We start from the raw sequence: 23,331 nt of genomic DNA, 5'->3' as shown, positions 1-23,331 counted from the left end.
ACTTCTCCGCTGCCTTCGACACAGTCGACCATGGTATTTTGCTAGAACGGGTGTCCATGGCAGGGGTTTCGGGTTCAGTCCTTGACTGGTTTGTATCTTTTCTAACCGGTCATTCTCAGTCCTTCTCTCTTCCTCCGTTTGTTTAGATGGATAAACCCCTCATGTTCGGGGTGCCATAGGGCTCTGCTCTCTCTCCTCTTCTTTTCAATCTATATATTCAGCCACTTGTTAAGCTGATTCACTCTTTTGGTTTTCAATGCTTCTCTTATGCTGATGATACACAGATCCTGGTGAGACTATACCTTTCCCATCCTACCTCAGCTGAACGATGTTGCTCCTGTCTGTTGGCTATTCATCTCTGGATGGGTCAAAACTGTCTTCGCCTTAATGGCGAGAAGACAGAGGTTCTAGTCGTAGGTCCATCTGCGGTTTCGGTGGGTTGGTCTATGGCTTTTTGTCCATCTGAACTCGGTCCTCTGCCCACGCTCTCCGTGGTGGTGAAGAACCTGGGAGTTAAGCTCTCTGAGTCTCTATCTATGCAGTGCCAAGTTAGTGCTGTCTGTCAGTCAGTTCACTTCAAACTCTGTATTCTCCGGAAAGTGCTTCCTTACCTTCTGTCTCATCTTCAGCCTTTGGTTGTATCCTCTCTTACAGCTAGCTCTTTTGACTACTGTAATGCTCTTTACCTTGCTCAGCCAGCGTACCTTCTTCAGCGGCTGCAGGTGCTGCAGAATTAGGCAGTCCGACTGTCAGTGGGTGCCTCCTGGTTCAGCTCTACCATGCCGATCATGGGAAAACTGCATTGGCTCTCAGTGGCAAAGTGTATTAAATTCAAGGCTTTGTGTGTGGTTCACCAAGCCTTGTATGGGCAAAGCCCTGGTTTTCCACAGGCGAAATTCCACCTTTACATTCCGACGAGGAACCTTCACTCAGTCTTGTCCCTGAGAGTTACCATTCCCTGGTTTAGGCTGGCCCCTGTAGGTGGCCGTTCCTTCTCTGTGGCGGCTGCTGCTCTGTACATCTCTGCCCCCTGGTTCCTGCGGGCACTTGAGGATACCCTCTCTTTCCGTCGTGCCCTGAAGACATATCTTTTTACAACCTAACTGCTAACTTCTCTGGTTGATCCTGAATCTGTTAGCGCCATGAGGCCCCCATTGGTGACGGCGCACTTTATAATTTACTTTACATTACATTACATACGGTTAGGCGTGACTGTAACTTGCTCTTATTTTTTTTATTAATTCTTGGATTTCCCTCTTTTCATCTTTTTCTTTCTTTCCCCTCTCTAAATTTGTACTTGCTTAAAAATGTTTTTACAAATATTAATCAATAATAAAAAAAACAATTTGCCTGCCATCTCTCACCAGTTAGGCCCTAAGCCAAGGCGGCTAGTTTGTAGTTGACCTTGCTGCATGTTCTCTTCCTCAGAACTTTAAAGGGAATGAAGGTGCATTGCTATCTTCATCTGGAGCTTTATGAATAGGCCTTGTTCTCTGGTTTTATCCCACGTGTGAGGAGACCATGATTTTATCCATTCTGCCCTTCTATTTAGTACTATTTGATTCAATTATATTGGGTGCTATTACTCCTCTTGTCCTCTGGAGACTTGGTTGCCCCGTCCCGCATATGCTTTCTGCATCTTTGATTGTTCAATACTTGGCACTCATATTTATTCACTCCTTCACACAATTTAATCTAAGAGAAATATGTCTTACGCACAGGGCTTATCCTCTTCAACTCCTTGCGTTCCTTGCAGTTGCTGTGGCATCCTCGATCCTGAGCCACGCAAATACCCTTTGTTCTCGCACAAATCTGTGTGCCAGGGCCTGTCAGCTCTGCAGCCTTGGTCTCTCTCCTCGAGTTACTCGGTTACTATTATACAACAAGCTTCTACGTCGTTTTATCTAGCTTTCGTTTCTGCATATATACATCTACTAAATCTCTTGCCACTTACCTTATTAGTATATATGGATTTCTTTGTATTCACATGTAGGTTTACTTCGTTGCTTCAGTTACATCTTCATTTTTTAGACATCCATACATCAGTTTTAGTGCACCCACGTGTCTTCTCTCTTTAGTGGCGTTACTTCTGTTCTGTCTGACTTTACTTATAGTTCTTTTATATCCAGTGGGGTTTGCAGGCTCATGTCTACTGGCTACTGGCTCAGTTAGGGGTAAATTTCATATGGTTATCTGAGCGCATAACGTCTCTCATACCTTGGATGTGGTATTGGGATGATACCAGGTGTCATGCAGAGTGCTCTCTTGCTGTTCTTCCAATATGACAGAGGTGAGGGTGTGGGCTCTATAGATGACATGTACATCTGCCTCTCTACATTCCCCCCTCTGGTCGAGACCTCAACCACCTCAATTTTCTGTACTTACTCTTCACACTGTTGTTTCTTTGGAATCCATATCTTTGTCACCTCTCTCAGGTCACCTGCATTCTTTATATGTTCATCCGCACTCCAGTTAACATGGCAACATGCCCTAGTCGGTTGACAAAACACCCGATGTCCCACATAGTTCGTATGATCCTTGGGATAATAAAACGTTGTTCCTGGGGGTGCCAAGGTACTTCCTTTCAGGTGCTCTCAGGTGGTGTTTTCAGTCTGCCTGTGCTAATCTGCCACAGCATTCACATCGATCATTAGGATTTTTGCCATGGTACTAATCTCGTGCTAGGAAGCAGTGGTGAGTGCTAGGAACTTCCTTCCTAAGTGCATCAGTTTGGCAAACCTATTGTTAATGGACCGATGAGTTAAAAGCCTAGTCCAGCCATTGACACATTAGTTTCCCTGAACACACTTTCAGGGCTACAGGAGTGGAGTCACGGCTCTCTCTGACCTTGCAGCAGTAGCAACACACCCCTGTCTATCACTGTGTGTCCTGCTGATTACTGATTTGCATGTGGTGTTCACCACAGTAGTGGCATATGTCTGTTAGGCGTAGCTACACAGAGGCAGCAAGGGGAGTTTACAGCCCATGGTTCCAATATTTCTAGATCCACAGTGCCTGTAGTATGCACTCTTTCTTCCCAAGCCGTCACATTTAAAGAGTCAGTGCTATTTTAGTTGTGGATGTGGCTGTCTCCTGCCCAGTGGAGGTGACTAAGTGGGAGAGATCAGAGAAACCTCACAAAACCACCCTCTGGCCCATCATCCTCTAGTTCTGACTATTTCCTCACATGACGAAATGCCAACAAATGAAGGCTCGGGACCTGGTACCAGCTCATTTATGTCTGGCCAGTTATTATGCCTTGGGTCGCAGAGGCCGGGTGGAATGCACACACGATTAGACACACAAGCTGAATTTTACAATATTTAATATTATAAGCAACAGGGTTAAAAGATAAAGTCAAAATATGAAACAGAAAAGCCCCAGCATCAATCAGACAAATTCTCTCACCCACCCTGGGGTGTAAGTACTCTCACCCAAGGGTTCATGTAGGGTTCAAGTACAAATAGCTAACTAACATCAGGTTTCCTCCACATGTACAGGTTGGATCCGTTTTTCGTAGTCCCTTGTTGAGTTGTAACTGTGTTACCTTCTACAACTGTAGGAACAACTCAAGTATCTGTAATTGAAGTTGGAGCCAAGAGTTTCCACTACCAACCTCTAATTCCGAGGCCTCCTCTCCTCCTTGTAGGTAGCACCTCTGTTCTTTTTATCTTACTTTCTCTCTACTAATGCTCATGTCTTCCTGCCTGGTTCTCATTCCTCAACCCACCTTCCTGACCTTCCTGGGGCTAACCCAGCCTTCTCTTTCCTTCCTTCTCTTACTATCTTTTTATTGCCTCCACCAGTCCTTATAATCTCCTCCTCAAGTTCATCAACCTCTCCTCCTCCTGATGTTATCACCTTCTCCAGACTTGTGCCTCCTCCTTACCCTATAACCTCCCCCAACCCCTATAATACCTCCTCCTAATGTTACCAACTCCCTCAGATTTACAAGCCTTTTCTCACTTAAAATTGTTTACATTACTCACACCGTATTACTTTACTCATCAAACACATTAACATACAATTCAATTCACTGTCACATCTCACCATGCACACATTCAATTCAGATTTTCAATTCATAAAAGTTTCAAGACAAATGTGATGTTTTGTGTCAAACTGTTGAGGGTGTGTACCTCGTCCAAATTAAGACACCCAATGACACGCCCGTAGCTGACCAACACAAGTACACACCATCTTGTAGTCGGTTATTCAACTATGCAAAACATATGCAAAAATGTGCGTCAATAGTAGTCATATCCTTTTGGGAATCTGCAATAGCTGACTCGTGACAAGTTACCACTATTTCCAGGATGAAGCCATACTTCCTCCTAGAAAAAGCTTTGTGACTTAGCACCTCAATCAATAAGAGTAGAGCAGCTAACCACTAAAAAGAGGACAGATTGGTCAGGGCTCTGTCCTGGCAGATGTCCAGACTGGATCCGTCTCTGTACAATAGTTAGTAGCAAGTGAGACTAGCTCAGAGGTAGATATGATAGGTTATTTATAACGCGCTTAATGCCTAGAGGTTTCTAAGCGTGGACCCGGGGATCGAAACTTTGTTGCTCCGTCTCGTCTTGCGTCCAAGGCCAGCATGTTACCGCTGAGCTATCCTCCCGAGACGATAAAGGGTATCACTTTCTAAGGTAAACCTGTTGACAGTCATAGAGCAAGTTAACAGAGGGATGATTTGAGGGCTGTTACTTTTTTTACTTTGAGAGTGTTATGAGTGTGATATAATCCCCTGCACTTGGGCAGTGGGCAATCACAGGTTGATCCCAACAGAACCCAATTTGTCCCTATTGGGGTTAACACAACAGCCCCTTGAATCCGAGGAGAAGAAGACATAACATAGTTTGATGGAAGCCTGAAGCTCCCCCCCAGGCAGATGCGTTCGCAGGACTCCAGGACCAGCAAAGACTTGGGATCTTGGAGACCCAAAGTGAGGATAGCAGGATGGCATAGACCAGGAAGGAGGAAACACTGGCGTGTGGTAAGGAGGGAGAAGCGTGGAGTAGAAAGAATTAGAGAAGGGGAGAGGGCTTGGTGTGAGGAGGACATTGGTGGCTAGAAGAGGGGAGTGGTAGTTATAGGGTGCTGCGGGAAGGAGAGTCTGGTTTGCAGCAGACAGAGGGAGATATTTCTGGAGAGGTTTTTTGTGTGTAAGGGAGAGATAACACAAGGGGTAGGGAGGATTGTGAAGTTGGAGAAGAAAGAGCTATCATGTCAGAGAGGCAAGCACAGGGTATTGTTGAAAGGAAGGAAGGCAGAGATTCTTTCTTGGGTAAACATGAGCATATTGATTTGAAGATGGAGAGATATGTCAACCTGAGGAGGATTAATGCAGGAGATATACAGCTGAGATTTGTTTTGAAGAGAAGGAGAGACAAAGTAAAGGAGGAGGGTATTATTGTGAAGGGGAGAGAGTTGCATTGCAGAGGAAAGATACCATTGGGGGAGTGAGCATTTTTGGCCGGAGGCGGTACAGAGATACCACCAGGAGGGAGAGGAAACGACTGAACTTCTAGAGAGGGGATACAGTAGACCTCATAGGACAGAAGAACAATGGGGAGATTATCCATCTAGGTAGCATGAATAGGGAGGTTGTGGAGGACCCCAGTGTCCAATGGAGATTGTAAAGAGGGGAGGAGGAATGACGTGGCACCACTGTACTGATACGCATGGAGGGCAGCTTAGGGCCAAAAAGGACAGAGAAAGGTCAGCAAGAAATGTATAGAAGGCAGGATTGGGGACACAATTCCCCACCAAACTCCACAAGTAGCCACCAGATCATCCTGCAGATGCTGACTTTGCATCCAGTCTGGTGGGAAGCTCTGCCCCTCTCCCAAGAGGGAACGCCAAGATGAATACCTAGTAAGCAGTGGTCGGAAAGACCCCTAAACCACCTATGAACTGGATAATTTCTCCAGCCCTTTAAGGCGAGTGACAATACCCTGGAGATGGATGGGGATGCAGATTTTATTCATACATCAATAATCAAAACAACTCAAGTAATTTGGCAAAAGGAAGGATGTTTTATTTTCAATAATCTAGAACAGGGAGTACAACAAACATCAACGCACTCGTTCGATCCTCTTACTCAAAGCATTGTAGAAAAAACAAGGTTCTTGTACCCTAAACTCGTCATTGATGACGTTAACCTGCGTCACTACCAACGTCATCCTAAGTGGCAAACTACAAAAACCTATGCACAGTAATGATAGGCTCTCTGTGAGTATCTAAGTATACTTTCTATACTGGCATGAGTCAGTGAATGAAAGTGACAGGGTACTTAACATCAGGTGGGGCAACTAAGCCCGCCCCTCAAAATGGTAACTATGAACATAAATAAATGTACAGCGTCCCATTGGCTACAAAACTATAGGACCCTTAATTACCTGGGCCTCTATAATTGGTTGTCTTCTAACCTCCGTCAGTACTTTTCCACCTACGTCTAGCAGCAGGCAGGCTGAACCTCCAGGTGCTGGTGAACTCGCCTTAGCACCAGCTTCCGATCAATTAACATACTAATCCATCATCACCTCAATGGTCCAGTGTCAATTAGGGCTTTGAAGCTCGTCCTTGAGAATGTTCTTAGCTCTGAGAAATTTAGGGAGTGAAGGAATGGGCTGCCCTCGTGCATAGGTGTGACCACCTCGTTCGTCCAACTTGATCCTTCCACAGGACTAGAGACCATGGAATCAAGCTTCTCGTGCATTTAAAATACTAACTCCTAATAGACTGCTGATGTCTTTTATTTTTGCCCATGCCTTTAGAACAGGAGTTCTGTTCTTTCACACGATTTGTATCCAATGTCAGTTCATTTCAGTTTGATAAGACCATGGCTTCTTGGCTCATCCAACTCTGCCTTTTGAGATTCATTTAGTTAATTCCATTGCTTTTTAACTGTGACACACTTGAAATGAGGCCTTCTTGTTACTGTTCAGCACTGCTATAATGCGTAGTGGAAACATCCATCCTTTACTAGTTCATCTGCATATATATATATATATATATCTGCTTCATCATTACTTTGCTGCTTGCGTTTCTTGCTTCTCTACACGTGTAAAAGGACTTGATATCTTCATTGTTTCTGTGGCATAAGCTTCTTCACCTTGATCCCAAGTTGTCACTTATCCTCAGTACTTTCTTGATGCCTTATAAAATATCTGCATTCTCGGTCTCTGCATCTCTTCTATACACGTCAGCTTGACTCTGTGTGACGTCACCATTCATCTTTGCCGTTTATCTGCTCTGTTTCTTCAGGAATCTCATTTAAATTGTTGTCATACTTCTTCACATGCAGGTATGGCTTTCTCAATGGAAATCTTGCTTCCAGGATTCTCTTAGGTATTGGTCGTCTCACTGGTACTGCACAGAGTCCATACTCTGCCCTTTGTCGATTCTACTGCTCCGTGTATGTCTCGTATTTTGGTATAAAGTCTATAGGCAACATAGGCGATATAGGTGAAGTGGGGGTACTTGGCTCCTCCTCTACACCTATCTGCCTGAAGGCCATTGGTCTGTAGGCCACGGAAACCCTGCAGCAAAAGGTTAGAGGACCATACACCCCCTCTCCTTCTGAACCTTGGAAGGGGAGAAACACCCTTCCTGGACAGAGGAGAAGAGTGTCTACATTTTGTTAAATATCCTTTGGTGGAGACTTGGAGGGACTTTTGGATTTTTAATTTGCACCTACCACCAGACTTTGGGATTCAGTAGACTTTGGAACACTGAGCACCAGGTTATACAAACCCTTTGGAGCAACAGGGGGAGTCTCTTTTCCTTTGGATCTTTTTGGTGAGAATTCCCTGGCCCATTCCCACCACTTTATATCCCGGCACTCAATTTGTTGAGTTTAGTTACCATCCAGGCACATTACTTTGTGAATATGTGTTTAATAAACACCATTGGTCCCAGTTCTGAGAACACGCCTGTCATCCTACTGGCCTTATCACACAAGTGATTGTTGGAAGAGATGGGACCGCTGACGGCTAGAGAAGCAACAGAGTGTTTTTTACTTTCTGGTTAAATGCACTATGACAAAAAAATCTAACGGTGAAAGTGTATCAAGTGACAAGAAGGAGGCAATAAATAACGTTTGGAAGAAGAGTAATGAGGTGATGTGGAGTGCAAAAGCAGGAAAGATAAACTGGATGAAACTGGGGGCGGACCTGCATTCCAGAAAGGTCTATTTCTAAGTGCTTTCTCCCTCAGCAGAGACATTAATGGGCCCCTTGCTACACTGCTATGCTGATTCTTCTTCTTGCCTCACATGCTGCATTGTCCAAGTTACTTTGAAAACCCTAATCAGATAGTGAGCTAGAACCTTCTCCCTGTGCCTCATCAGTAGCTTGGCGGTAAATCCGCTAAGATACCGCCAATGCAAATATTGTTACTGCTGCATTTTACCACTCCGCCCAACTTATGATGAGGTCCCCTGTCTGCAACTTTCAAAGAGACCTGTGTGTGACTTCCAATTCCCAGGAAACCTGCACCCTTCTAAAATGTCAGGCTCCTGCAGTTGAACAGCCTTCCAGGGATTTTGTGGTCTTTACAGTGACTGTGCACTAACTTCTGTATTTATAGCAGGTCTGTGCAAGGCACTCAGGTCACAAGGCTGCCCTGGTCTTTAACTGAATTCCCCTCAACCCTGCTCACCACAGTTCATCTGGATTATGTTCCTGTCACAGCAACCTTTTTGTATGTGTTTATTTATAACGCAAACCATCCGGCCCAGGGGAACCCTATGGGTAGGCAGTCAGGTTCTTCAGTCTCCAGAGCAGAGCTACATTCAACACAAAGGTAACCTGCCTCACCACGCAGGAGCCATGGTCACAGTGCTGTAATACATAACTAGAGTACCAACACAGTGTAACAAGACTTATTGACATCACATAGTCAGATGGCCATGTTGGCCATACTGATGGCATAGAAACTGTGGAGTTCACATCATTTGTTATAGAGCAGCTGCAGGATGGCAATAGACCATATTCTCAGCCATCCATTAACTATGTGCTTGCAAGTACACCGCTGGCTCAAAACCCACTCCCCTACTCTCCTCACATCATACAAAGACTCTCTTCATAACTGCTGTTAAATTTGCTAAATCATCTCAATACATTGATCATATAGTATTTCTCCACTCACATTGTGGCACATGAAACAAGAACTCGCAGACCATGCGTAACCCCCATTCTCAACCATATAGCATTCACCCTCTCAGGCATGATTTTCCCTTCTGTATCTTCGCAAGGATCACCAAAATATGTGACAGACTTTTGACCCTCCTATTCCTTCACCTTCCTCCTTCTCGCCTTCCACTCTCCCCTCCCTGTACAAAATGAGATCTATGCTCCACTTTGCCAACCCATTCTGCACTCCCATTGATCTTTACATCCCAAACAATTAAGGAACTTACTTCTGTCACATGTGCTCACTGCTCCTCTCTTATAAATCTCGTCTCAATTGCCATCTTCCTTGTATGCTACAAAGTGGCCAAAACCATTCTCACATTACAAAAGTGACTGCTGCCCCTAACCTCCTCTCTTTCTACTGACCTCTCTCTCTCTCTCTCCTGATTAACCACCCAGACATTCTCAAGAGGGTGGCTTTCAACTGCATTGTAAACTACACTCACTATCTAACTGCTTCCAATCGGGATTTTGAAGTAAGCACCCCACCAAATCTGCTCTTTCCCACATGTTCAACTTTCTTACCTCTGCTCACCACTCTCAACTCACCTCCATCCTCATCTTACATTGGACCATATCCACTCTTCGCGCTAACTCGCCCCTCTTTTGGCTTCAAGGACTCCGTATTCACCAGGGAGACCTCCTATCTTTCCAACTGCTCCTTCTCAGGGTCCTGAAAATCTAAAAGCTCCTCTAACAACCCACTTCCAGTTGGTTTCTCTCAAGAACCAGCTCTGAGCCCCACTTCCCTTCACACTTTAGGGTGCCTCACTCTGTAAACTTATGTCATCCTTTGGCTTCCTCTACCTCCTCTTTGCAGTTGACTTCGAGATCCTGTTCTCTTTACCATCCTTTATCTCTGTCATTTCTGAGCGAATCACAAACTCCCTATGCAATACCTGAGACTTGATGGCTTGGCACTGCCTGATGCTTAATCTTGTTAAGACTGAAGTCCTCTTTCTCCTGGTCCCCTAAGCCAACCACGCTCTGCCCTTTCCTATCTCTTTTTCTCCTGAACTTCTCACAAACTCAACAAATGCCTGCAATCTTGGGGGCCTCATCTTCAGTGATCTTTTTTCAACTGTGTTTATTTACCAAATCTAAAATGACATTAACTGATCTCCATCAACCTTAACTGGCCCCAGCAACACCTCACACCAATACAAGTTAGGCCAAGCAAAACACTAACAAACCAATTGTCGGTGCTGGTATAGAGCTAATTACTCCATATTGTAAAATTGTGTTGCAAATGCAGTATCACAGCATCTAAACCATTAAGAAGGGATATATATAGCATTATCTGTATCATTATACTCCATACCTGATGCCAATAGAAGCCTATATATAATAGAAGCAACAGAATCCTCCTTGTTGTGCAAATTGAGCTCATTGAGGGAAGTAGGTCATCAGATGAGCAAGTAATGAGTCAAGAAAGCACTGCAAGATAATGTAAATCATATTGCCATTTTTGTTATCTTTCTGTGGTCGATCCCCAGATTAACAAAAAAATCCACTCCTCCATTTTAGGAGGGTTGGCAGCTTTCCACAACATAGCAAATACATGCTAAGCTAGTTTTAGGCCTCTTGATATTAACTAACTTGTGTTTTTTTTTCTTTTTCAGGATCGTGTCCAGGAAAGAATGACCCAAATTGTATGTGTCTCAGAGTAATTTATAACTTTGGACTCACAATGTTGATATCACCGTACACCCCCACCATGTGAGGAAGAAATTACCGACCAATCCACGCCTCAGACACGATGCACTTATAGGTCGATATTATGCATAATGCATGGAATCAGGTGTGTTCTGCGAAGCCTTATCTATCTATATTTATAAAGTAAAAATGTGTGGGTTTGTGGCTGGGTTTGTGGCTTGGTGAAGCGTTGTTCCTTATACAATTCGACCATGTTTCACCAATCTGCACCAAATTCTGTATAGTTACCTGTTAGGACCCTCTGGATATTACTGGCTTCGTGACATGTGAACACCCCACCCCTATCCCCACATTTCAGCACAAGCCAAAATGTGTTTGTGTTGTGGGTTTGTGGCTTGGCAAAGCATTGTTCCATATACAATTCCACACCGTTTCAGCAATCTGTACCTGATTTTGCATAGTTACCTGTTAGGACCATCCGGACCGTACTGGCTACATGACATTTGGACACCCTGCCCCTTTCCCCTGATTCCAGCACCTTCACACATGGGACAGTTGCCTGAAATCGGTGAAACATCAATGTGGTCGTAGAGGGTCGGTCCTCACTCCTAGAATGCACTGTCTCTGAGACCCCAATGAACTGCACCATGCCAGGGTGAGGCAACAGGTGGGGAGAGAGCACATTCGGTCCCAGCATGCAGCAGTACACCAGCTCTCACCTCACCCCAACATCTGCTGCAGGGTATGTCAGCCAGCCATACGCGCCCATTCTCAGTGCATTTTGCTTCAGAGTACAAAGCACATCAAGCGATATGCAAATCGAAACATCGACCTACAGGATCATCGATTTTCAACAATTGATGAGAGTGGTGTCATGTCTGTATACAGAAGCTGTTCGGAGAATGTGTACTTTTTTCTAGTATTGAATAAATATTAAACGAGCACTGCGAGAAACTTCTTTCGTGCATGCTCATAGTGGACCACATACTTTCCTCCAGTGAGCCCCTCAGATCAATCTCCCATTTATCCCTTGGTCTCTCGATTGTTTTAGCTTTTTAGGGTGAGATACCTTGTAGAAATTGGAGACGTGCCTAAGCTCCTAAAACAGCCAATACCTAATTAATTAGGTGCACCCATTGACTCTCCCTAAATGCTGCTTCAATTGAAGCCTATCTAAAAAAAGGGTTTATGTTCCAAACTGCACTCATGATTCTCTGGTCTTCTTACAACTGTTCAATGGTAGTTGCTGAACTAAAGCCATACTTCTCAGTGGGAAACATCCTATTGCCCCACAACAAAACCACTGGGAGGCACGTCTCAATCTATCTAGGTCGACCTGAACTTCAGGTCATTCAACACCTGTGTGAAATCAGGAAAAGATGTTGCCTCCTCCCCAGATGCAACTGTCACATTCCATACCTCAAGTGGATCAAACTCTCTAAATGTCATAGTAATGAGCCGATCTTATGCTGTCGGGCTAAATCACAGAACTGAATATGTTGCCATAAGGGCAGTCATTCAGTACGCCCTATAAACAGACCAAAGCCACCTCAATATGATAATCCTAGTGCGCATTGCACTATTTTTGGTGGTTTCCCCCATAGCAGCCTTTTAAGTATTTTTGCCAAATTGAGCCAAGTAGAACTTTGAGATTGTAAATGGAACCGACTGCAAAATATAGAACAACCTGGGAAGAGCTATAACTTTGAATAGCACCACACGCCCCATAATAGGCAGCAGAAACAGCAGCCAAAAGATAACATTTCAACTCAAAGGTCTTGCTTGCCTCACCACACTCAAGGTAGAAACCTCCTCGCATTTACTACTGACTTGTCTTCCCATGTGCCCAAAGCCTCTGTTGTACCTCATATGTTATGTCATGTTATGTTATGTTGATTTATACCGCACACCTCTACCATTTGCATGGTCTCCAGGCACTCATAGGTTAGAGTGTGCCACTCCTCCAAAGGATATTAAATACATTTAGTTCAATTCATGTGAAGACCTGAGACCAGTCTGAATTGACCAGTCACTTCTAACATGTGCAGGAAAATCACCACCAAGTGAGATGTGCAATAACATGTTTCTGCACATAGTGAAAGAATGAGGTTAGTGGCCTCCACCCTTATGCCCTTTTCCATAAAGTCTGTTAAGCAACACTTGTGGCATTGTGGCAGTGGCATTGTCAAGGTACGATCATCGAGAAGGACAACCTTGATGCGTCCACCCTCTGGATCGGCCACTTTTGGGTCAGCGCCCCATCCGTCCTCACCCTGACCACAGTGGCAGAATATAACAAGGCCATACAAAAGATGTAGTCCTGGCCAACTCAAATTCCTAGTATTGTATGCTGACAAAGTGAATTGACTGACTGACACATTTTTTGAACACTCTTAGAACGTACTTTTATTCGAAGGTATTAGGGGCTTTGTGAGCGTCCAAACTAGCAACGCACAACCTATTCCTCAACTGCCACCTGGGCTCCGAAACCATATGTGACCTGTTCAGGTCATGCCAGTATTTTGGTGGGGCATAAACTCCCAACATTTTGTTCAATTACCTGAGCATCCCCCATTTGTTGATGACAATGGTCTATACAATTCAAGATCTAGCATTTCCTCACACTCCTTGTGATACAGAATAATATTCACCTTCCTCCCTAATTCAGGTAGATGTCCCGTTTCCATTGTTTCTTCATAGACTTTCAGAAAGTGCTGGGCTAAGAGGGTCAGGTATTCAAATGGGGATGGAATAGGTTTTTGTTTCGATCATTTCAGACAAGCCCTTTATGAGACCGTCTCTGCGCCATCATACATTAGTGTCAGCAGCGCGTCCCTGACACTAATGCATGCAAGGGGACTTGACAGTGCACTGTCTAGACTGTTTCAGGAGGATAGCTCAGGGGCAACGTGCTCACCTGGGAAGCAAGATGACACAGAGCACCACAGGTTCGATCCCCGGGTCCACGCTTAGAAACATCTGGGTATTAAGCGCGTTATAAATAACCTTTCATATCATATCATCCTTGCACCACCGTCCAGCCCCTTCTGAAATACTCAGATTACCTAAAAGTAGTACAAATTAAACTAGCACATTTTCGGTGCTCCTTTCAAATGCGCTATTTTTTGAGAATCTGACCCCATGTCTTTAACCCCACTTTAAAGACTTTCCTGGAGCTAAGAGAGTTGTCCTCTCTTTCTTACTTTGAAGGATTCCCGTATATATTTACCTTACTAGTGTCCGCATGATCTCTGTATCAAAGGTAATGAATAATGGGCCTCATTACAAGTTCAGTGGTAACCTTTCCGCCGGACTCCAACACCGTTTCCACCACCAGAGATCCCGGTGCCACTGGGATATTACAAGTCCCGACAGCCCGGGATATCAGGCGGCAGAAAATGTTAGTCCCCTTAGGACACCATGGGAATGGGGACTCAGAATCACCGGCACCGTTAGTAACGGTGCCTCCATGAAAAACTGTGCCTACCGGGGCCATTGCGCTAGGCAGTTCAGAACTGCTGTGCAACAGCGGCGTCAGGCAAAGTTGTATTCTGCCAGTCTGGAAAGTCTGGAAAGGATGACAGTACGTTGCTACCGGCACAGTTATTTCCAAACCGGCAGAGTTGTAATGAGGCCCAATGTCTTCTAGGAAAAAGCTACATCCCACAACTCATTGCCACTAAGCCTCCATGTGAAACACTACACTTTCTTCACACCAGCGAACATGACAAGTGGCAGAGGTGCTTGATTTGAGAAAGTTTTATCCAATATTTAAGCTTCCCAAATTTGCAAAAATCAGACTCCCAAGACAACACAAAATCAATTCTAATAAAGCAATCATGCATACCTGAACAGCAGCAGAAACATCTTTCTCAGTGGATGTTTACCCCCCCCCCATAATTAAACAATGGCAGATGATTGCATTATAGTTAGTACTGCCATAGACGGCGGTTTTGATGGCCTGATACTACCCTTAGAGTTTCAAAATTTCTGTTGAGAAAAAAAATGGAATCACCTCAGAATAATTAGGCTGGGGTTCCCTGAGCACAGCAGCTATTTTATTTAAGAATGCAGGATCCCCCACATTTGGGGCATATGCATTAATCTGAAAGAGTATTTTACACAATGCTGACAACACCTGATCTATATAGTATCCTGCTGTGTCTGTTATTAGTTCAATAGTAGTTTCCGGGATTTGGGGGTTTATCCACAGTAATGTTCACATATCTTAAGACAATAAACATGAAGCATACATCCAACTGAGCCCCACTGAATAGTCAGAATCTTACACTCATCTTTGATCAAGTGAGTTCCCTGGAGCGTGGCAATTTGAATATCATTTATTTTGAGATAACAGAAGATTTATTGCCTCATGACAACATTATTTTTCCCCTGAACATATCACAATATCACCTCCCAAGTAGTCATATCTGTGGATTCCACTTTGCAAGTAGCAATTAACTGGACCCCAACAATAGGAACCAAGAATAAAACCCATAACCACTCAATCCTTATAAACCCTAACACAGGAGGAATCCTTGGGGTGGATATCTAAATGAGACCAACTACACCACCCTCACCAAAAAATAGTAAGTTGTGTACATAAGTGAAGCCATCCGGAGGCAAATGTCTGCCGGTCCATACTGGCATACAAAAATACATCCTATTGGGCACCTTCTGTACAAAATGAAAACAACAACTCACTATAGCATTGCAATGCCCCCTCTACCTTCTTGTAAACTATGATCAATTCAAAGCTTAACCTTTGACCACATATAATTGTACACCTCTGTCCAGCCAGAGGGGTTTTAAGGGATTATGGGGCCTTTCGGCTCACCAAACCAAACCAAATAAATTGAGGGATTCAAGACTCTCTTGTTCCCCTGCCCATAGTTTAACATCTAAACAAGCACACAAACTCCCTTGAAATCCCCTTATGCCCTTTACCCATGCTGGAATTAGAATAATAATCAACAAGTGGCATTCCCAAGTGAAACATTAGCATTCCGCAATGTAGGTACTTGTGTTCTAGCATTGGCAGATAATATCTGCCACGAGGAATGTACAGAAGCCCTAGTATATATGTGGGGATACAGATCAGTAGCCACATGAAAAAGGTGCACATGGCACTGTATAGGCACAGAACTCAGATTAAAAGCCTCACAGAATAGACATGTGTTCAAACTTGGATCCATGAGAAGATACACATATCACAGCATAAATAGAGGATACAGATTAGAAGTGTCATATCACACACACATATCAACAGACTATGCTTGGTGTATATGTTCTAAGATGTTTTATTCTATTTCACAATTCAGACCTACATTCCCCTCCCTCTGACATCCATCTGGCTCCTGACAGCTCCTGTAGACATTGCTGTGTCTTTCTCAATAGTTGCAGAAACACGAGGAGTTTTACATTGGCCTTATCACAGAGCCAATTGGCTTTCCTTAGCCTAGCTTTCACAGCCCCGATTTTGACTCTATGCATAATTTTTCTACTACTTTTCTGGACCTGGCCCTTCTTGACATCACAAGGCATGCTACTTCTCCCACCCACTGTGGGTTTGACCCCTTTGGATCGGGTCCTCACCGCTAGTCTCTCCTTCTACCTTATTGTGCACTTATGTTCCTTCTTGATAGCTAGACCCTCGTTGGCCCTTTGTTTCCACCCTTAGTTCTCTACTTCCTTCATGTGACTTCCCCCTACAACCGACTGATGTTTTTTCTCAACCTCCCCTTGATGTTTTGTTTCAACCACCTATTGGTCTCTTCTCCCAACCATCTTTTTAGGTTTCTCCCCTACCATATCCTGATCTTTCCCAATCACTGTCCTGATATTTCTCCAACTGCCATCTGATTTTACTCTCCATTAGCACCCTGTTGTTCTTCTCCAACCATCTCCTGGTGTTTCTCTCCTCCCAGCTGCTGTTGTCCTTCTCTAATAACCTCCTGATGTTTCTCTTCTACTACCACTTGATTTTTTTGCCTCTCACTTACCAGCCACGTCGATTCACCAAAATGCCAGCAGCAGCAGAAGTGACATCACACATCCAATGACAACAATGACGATGCTGGTAGACCAGGGTGGAGTGGGGGCACTGATTCTTTTAGATCTGTCAGCAACCTTCGACACGGTCGATCACTCCAACCTGGTCTCCCGGCTGGCCAGGGCAGGCTTCTCTGGCACCGTCCTGGCTTGGTTTATTTCTTTTCTGTCTGAGAGGAGCCAGGCATTGCTGCTCTCCCCTTTTCTATGCACGGTATGTGGACATACTTGTGGTGTTCCTCAGGGCTCTGCCCTGTCCCCTGTGCTTTTTAATATTTACGTCCAGCCGCTAGTTCGCCTTATCCGCTCCTTCGGATTCTGTTGTTACTCCTACGCCAACAATACCCAGATCCTGGTCAGTTTGGACCAGGCTGGGACATAGGGACATAGCCTCTGAGAATGTCTGTCTGCAGTGGGGGATTGGATGTGCGCGAACTGGCACAAATTAAATGGGGACAAAACAGAGTGTTGGTGGAGGGTTCTCCATCTGACTCTATGCTATGGACTTCCTCTCTATGGCCTACCACCTTGGGTGATCTCCCTGTCCCTGTGTTGACTGTCAAGAATCTAGGGGTGTGTCTCTCATCTTCGCTCTCTCTTCCCCGCAGGTGAGTGCAGTGTGTAAGACAGGTCACTTTATGCTAAGAGTTGTCAGGAAGGTGCTTCCCTTCCTCCAGCACCATTTGAGGCTGCAGGTTGTAGCCTCACTAATCACTAGTCGAACAGACTATTGTAATGCGCTGTATCTGGCTCAACCTTTGGGTTCTATCCACCGGCGTCAGCTTCTACAAAATTTGGCTGCTCGGGTAGCCACAGACACTCCCTATGGAGCCCACATCAGTCCCGTGCTACAGACTCTACACTGGCTTTCTATTGCCCAGAGAGTAACATTTAAGTCTCTCTGCTTGGTTTACCGGGAATTGTCTGGACAAGGGGCTGAATACTTGAGAAATAAATTTCATCTGTACATCCCAGCCCGGTCACATCGATCTAGTGAGGCCAACCTCCTTGTCATCCCAAAAATGCAATGGTCCCATGTGGGAGGCCGAGCCTTCTCTTTCGCAGCATTTTCCAACAGATTTTCATTCCTTTCTCTACAACATAAGTCATTACAAAAAGCATGTTCACACTGGCTCTGCCCATACATTTCCATGCTGGCTGCACCAATGTATGCCAATATTCCCACTCCTATGGGACTCTATGGAAATGGGATCTTGCAATTTACCGGCGCCTGACTTTCCGGCCCACCGGGGTTGTAATCCCCTGGTGTTACTGGGAAGTCAGGCACTGGTAAGTCACTTCGGGTCTGGCAGAAACCCACTGGTATCACTGGCATGGTTACCGCTGGACGCGTAATGAGGCCCAGAGTTTTTGTTGCCAATCTGTGATGTATGCGGTAGAGGTGCGTGGGACGTCTTGTGAAGGCCCTTCAAAGGATGGATAGCTTACGATATACAGGGCTGACTGAAAATGTATCAGAGCTCGTGGGGTCCATTTAAAATTTTGGGGGGCCTATTGCCGACATTTGGAATAAACAGTCTGAGGCACTGCTGGGTTGCTTACATTACAATGGTGGCACAGGAATACATTGAGAGTGGTAATAGTTGCAGATTATCATGGGATAGTAGCTAGCAAGAAGCTCAAATAATAAAAATCTACTGAAAAGCTTTTGAATGCTCTTTGGCAGCAAGGGGATTATTAAACATGAAACCCGAGTAAAAAAGCAACAAGGTGATAAGAACGTTGATGGAAACTGCAAGAGGCCTGATGGAGATGGAGCCTGAGGGCTCCAGCAAAGGCCGATTGTAATGTGTGTGCTCCAAAGTACACATTTTATATCGTAGCTTAAAGAAGTATCCTGCTGTCATAAGACAGTGCCCACCAGAGCCCCACGAACACAGATGATACATTTGTCAAGGTTGCCAGGGAGAACTTTAGAAGGAATAAAAGGAATACACTCCTTCTTTCATGAAGACACACTGGATGTTTGCAGTCTGCAGAAGGAATGCTCTCAGAGAAGTCCATTTCAACTGAACCCCTTAGGGTGAAAAGTTAAGGTTTCAGCTGACAATATAGAAGTGTTTTTTGTAACGATTTAGTGTTTTATAGGTTAATTGGCAGATTAATCCAAAGCATTTTTGAACCCACAAAAGGAAGCTGGCCTAGCAGTGCGGTGAGGAACAGGGAGGCTTACCAGGGAACTTGTAGGGGCTCCCAGACCACAGCCGTTAATTCCTAAAAAACAAGCTAGGAAAGAATCGTCTCTCATTTTAAGAAAAGAGGATAGTTGACTAGCCACTGTCATCTCTTGTTTTAAATGAGACTATGTACTGATGACTGGGCTCCAAGCTGCTTATGCTATAATTTATTTACTTCAGCTATAAAACAAACACTTGGGCACGGATAGTTCACTGTGACCAAACAAACACATGATAACAAGGAGCAGGTACTCTTCCTGCAGGCTTCCTCTGATTACACTTCTCTCTGCCCTGGTGGTATGCTGGGCTGAGTTAGGGGCACAGCTTAATGACTGCAGAATAAATCCCTGACTTGTGTCCTCTGCTCTGGTCGGAGGCCTGTGCAGTAACACAGCAGTATACAAAGGCACCATAGCAGCACCATCATGAAGTGTGCCTCACAATGAAGAGCGCTCACAGACTTCTAGAAAATAAATCCAATCAGGATTACGATACTTGATAAAAGAAATCATTCTGGAATGGTTTATTTTTAGAATAAAAGTGTAGGAACGGTGAAATTGCCGAAAATAAAGTATCGGAGCACCGCTCCTCCTCACTTCGACCACTGCTGCCACATAGCCTGTGCCTCAAAGCTTCCTGCCTGAGGTCAGCTCTCTCAGTGTGTCCGTGCAGAGATAATTCACTCCAGTTCAGCCCTGGTGCACTGAATACGTTAGAGTGTCTGCAGGAAGCTGCTTACAGTTACAAATTAGTGTGACAAGATGTTTTGCCAGGGCCGTCCCTGTAGTTTACCCTTTGTCCCCGAGACTTTTTTAACTTTTAAAACTCTGTCCTGGGATTTGAGGGATGGCAGACTAATTTCCCATTTTTGGCCGGTAATCCTAGAATAAATACCCTCCCCCTTCCTCCATGGCTTGTCACCTCCATTGTCTTATGTGTATTTAGTCCTTCTTCTGTGTTTGTCTTCTGAAACTGTAGTCCTACTTCTATGTTAGTGGCCCGTCCTGGTTTTTTTATTTTAAAAGTCTGGTCATCCTACTACAAATGCCTTTCATCCGATTGTCTGTTTTCAGGTAGTTAAAATGTGTAAAATAATACATTTAATTTTATACGTGATATTTTTTTTGACAAGCCGATGTGTTGAGAGCAGTAAGTTAAAGGCAAACAGAACATTGCCTGGCTACATCGGGTCTGTGCGATTATAAAAACAGAAATTCTGCCACTTTAGCCAGGTGTCAACTCCAAATTTTACATCGTAAAGAAAAGTTTCAAATGTGATCACTTAAAATCTTTTCCTCGAGTGTGTGATTGGTTATATTTGAAAGCTCCAGTGGCATTGGAGTTGATTAAGAAGTGAAATAGGTTTGTCACACAGATTTATTAGGTTTCCTCGAATTGTTTTCACCAAATGTAATTTCTCTGTATTTCTTTTGCTGATTGCACCACGTTTTCTTACTGAAAAATGTGGGAGGGAGACCCCTGCACCTCTCCTTCCACCCACAACAATGCTGCCCACAATACCTCATAGTCAGATTCAAGAGACAGTCCTCCAACCGCCCCACTAGAACTGCCAACTCCAACCTCCTGACTGTGCCGAGATTCAAACGCATCAAAACCGGCGGAAGCAGCTTCCCGGTTAAAGACGCCCAACATTGGAACTCCCTTCCTCTAGCCATAAGAGTAGATCAGTCATACCTACACTTCAGGCATAACCTCATCCACTGGATCAAGGAAAATTACCATTAACGCCCACTGCCACCCACTCATGCCTTTACTCTCTGTGCCTACATTATTTGTACATAATCTGTATATATTTTACTTATACATAATCTGCATATTTGTTATTGGACCTCACAGTAATGTAACCCAACCGCCAATTCTTCAGTTTGTACTTACACTGTATTTTCCATATATGTTTGCACAGCATTGTTCTTCTCTGACTATATAGTATTGTAACCCAAACCTAAAACTTGCTCTTGTACATATTTTGCACTTTTTTTTATATATTTGCAAAGTAATGTAACCAAAGCTGAAAACCTTCTTGTCTGCCCTTCAGCAACCTGAAACTCTTGGGTCTGGCGCACGTTATAAATAATAAAACAAACAAACAAATAAACAACCCCACCCCCGCTATACACCTTACCCCAGCTTACCACATATAGATTGGCCGTAAAAGAAAGTGGTAAAAAGTTCAGCAAGAAAATGTCTGAAAAATGCCATTCGTGTGAAAGTGAGGAATAGCGGTCAGGCTACCAATGGTTGGGGTATACAAAGTCAACATATTATATTTGAAAATGAATATACTGTGTTTCTGATAGTTCATAGGACTTTTTCTGTGATGTCATCATTATCCTCATCAAAAGTTTTGAAACTTGAAGAATCCTACAGCTTTTTGGTCACAGAAAGTTGGCCTGTACGTAAAAGCACCAATAGCATTTGCGTTGTGCATGTGGCTGGGCCCTGCCAAATGTCAGGGGCTACGTGAGGGTTACAAGCAGTGGCAGATTTAAGGCAAAGGGCCCCGTGGCCAAAAATTACAGAGGGTCCCAAGTGGGCGGGTCCTGGAGGCGGGGGCCCCAAAGTGGGCGGAGTTGCACAAAGATGAACTTTAGGGACACATGATTCATTTTATTGAAGTTGTGATTTTAAAGGCCTGAGCGCAGACATCCAGCCCTGAACTAATATTACAACAAGCAGAATTCAGGTCTGCTTACAGCTGCATTATTTCTTAACTATAATACATTAAACACCTTCTAGAGCAGAGGAGCGTGCGTTTCTGGTGAGAAGTAAACTGCCCAGTCAGAGCACCCTGGAGTGAGCTGCAGTGAACAACTGGGAAGTAATTAACACAGAGTAATAGTGGGCATTGTGCACCAAGCGGCAGGCGTTTAACGCCATTAATAGATTCCTTGCCTCCATTACAGTGTTTCGGGTCTGACTGCAAAGTGTGTCTCAGAAAGAGACTGGGAAGGGAAGGGGTGGGGCAGGGCACAGGGGCCCGCTCGCCATTTGTCTGTCTGCCGACCGTTAAATCCGCCACTGGTGACAAGGGGTTTATCACCATACAACTGGCACCCAAGTTTACTGAACTAGAAGTCCCCCAGAACAAGGCAGGGGGCTTTATCACAGAAGTTAACAGGAGGTTTTCATGGTGAGTGGCAGCAGGCCGGGTTTGCCGAAGTCTGTCTTGCCAGGTCCTGCTATCCCACTTTAGCAAGACACTAAGGTGGCCACCCACTCACCTTCCACTCCCTCGCAACACCCCTGCAACTCCTGGTCACTTGTCAGGCCCCAATCCATTCCCTCCCAATGATGCTTTTTCAACCCCACCCCCTGAAATCCATATCCAACCTCCCCCCTAGTCTCCGACCCCACCCGTCTCCTTACCTCCCAACTCCCATCATTGCCACTTCCTGCTCCCGCTGAGTTATATGCATTTAGCCAATGCGCCATGTCCTTCAGGCCGCTATTCGGGAAAAGCGGTCTGTAGGAAAATAGTTTACAGTAAAAACAGCCTAACTAAACTGGAAGGTTCACATATCCAAGCATAGACTGAGATTAGAAGAGCATCCTGACTTTCAAGTGCAGTCATGCGTGAGCCAAGAAACATATGACTTGGTGGTGTGCAATATTTCCATGATCACTGGTACTACAAATGAAGCAAGGCTAGATCCAGCTGAGCCATGAATGAAGCTTCCTTCAAGAGTGTGCCCTGAAAATGAAATCTCTTTCAGGGAATGGCAATCTTGACAGGTTAGGCACGATCAGTTTAAATGGATTGCACAGGTTTAAACCCTTTAGGGTTGAAGCTGGTATTTGAGCCCAGTCTGAAATTGTGGCACTTGACCACCCTGTTTTCCCGTTCTTGCCGTATGGCAAGATGAAATTATCTGTGAATGATTGACTTTCATACATTTAAATATTTTCTGGTGTTGTAGACCATACTAGGCAAATCACATTATAAATAAACATGTGATATATTATAACATTATAATATTGTTTAAACGATTCTTACAAACACATGTTACACTAAAGGAGAATTCATTTTGCTTAATATTCTCCTTCATATTTGGAAGTCTACAAATTGATGTGATCCTAACACATGTTATCTGGGTTTTGGCTGCAGTATTGTTCAGATGTAAATACACCCATCGAAAGAAGCTGTGTGATAAGTTCACTGCTAATAGTCATTGTTTGACACAGACCTGCACAATGTTTTTCATGATGGGAAG

This window comes from Ambystoma mexicanum, chromosome 2p (genome assembly GCF_040938575.1).
Source record: "Ambystoma mexicanum isolate Mex_15411 chromosome 2p, UKY_AmexF1_1, whole genome shotgun sequence".
In the NCBI taxonomy this organism is placed as follows: Eukaryota; Metazoa; Chordata; class Amphibia; order Caudata; family Ambystomatidae; genus Ambystoma; species Ambystoma mexicanum.
The sequence above is the reverse complement of the archived record's forward strand: the minus strand, read 5'-3'. Positions refer to the sequence as shown.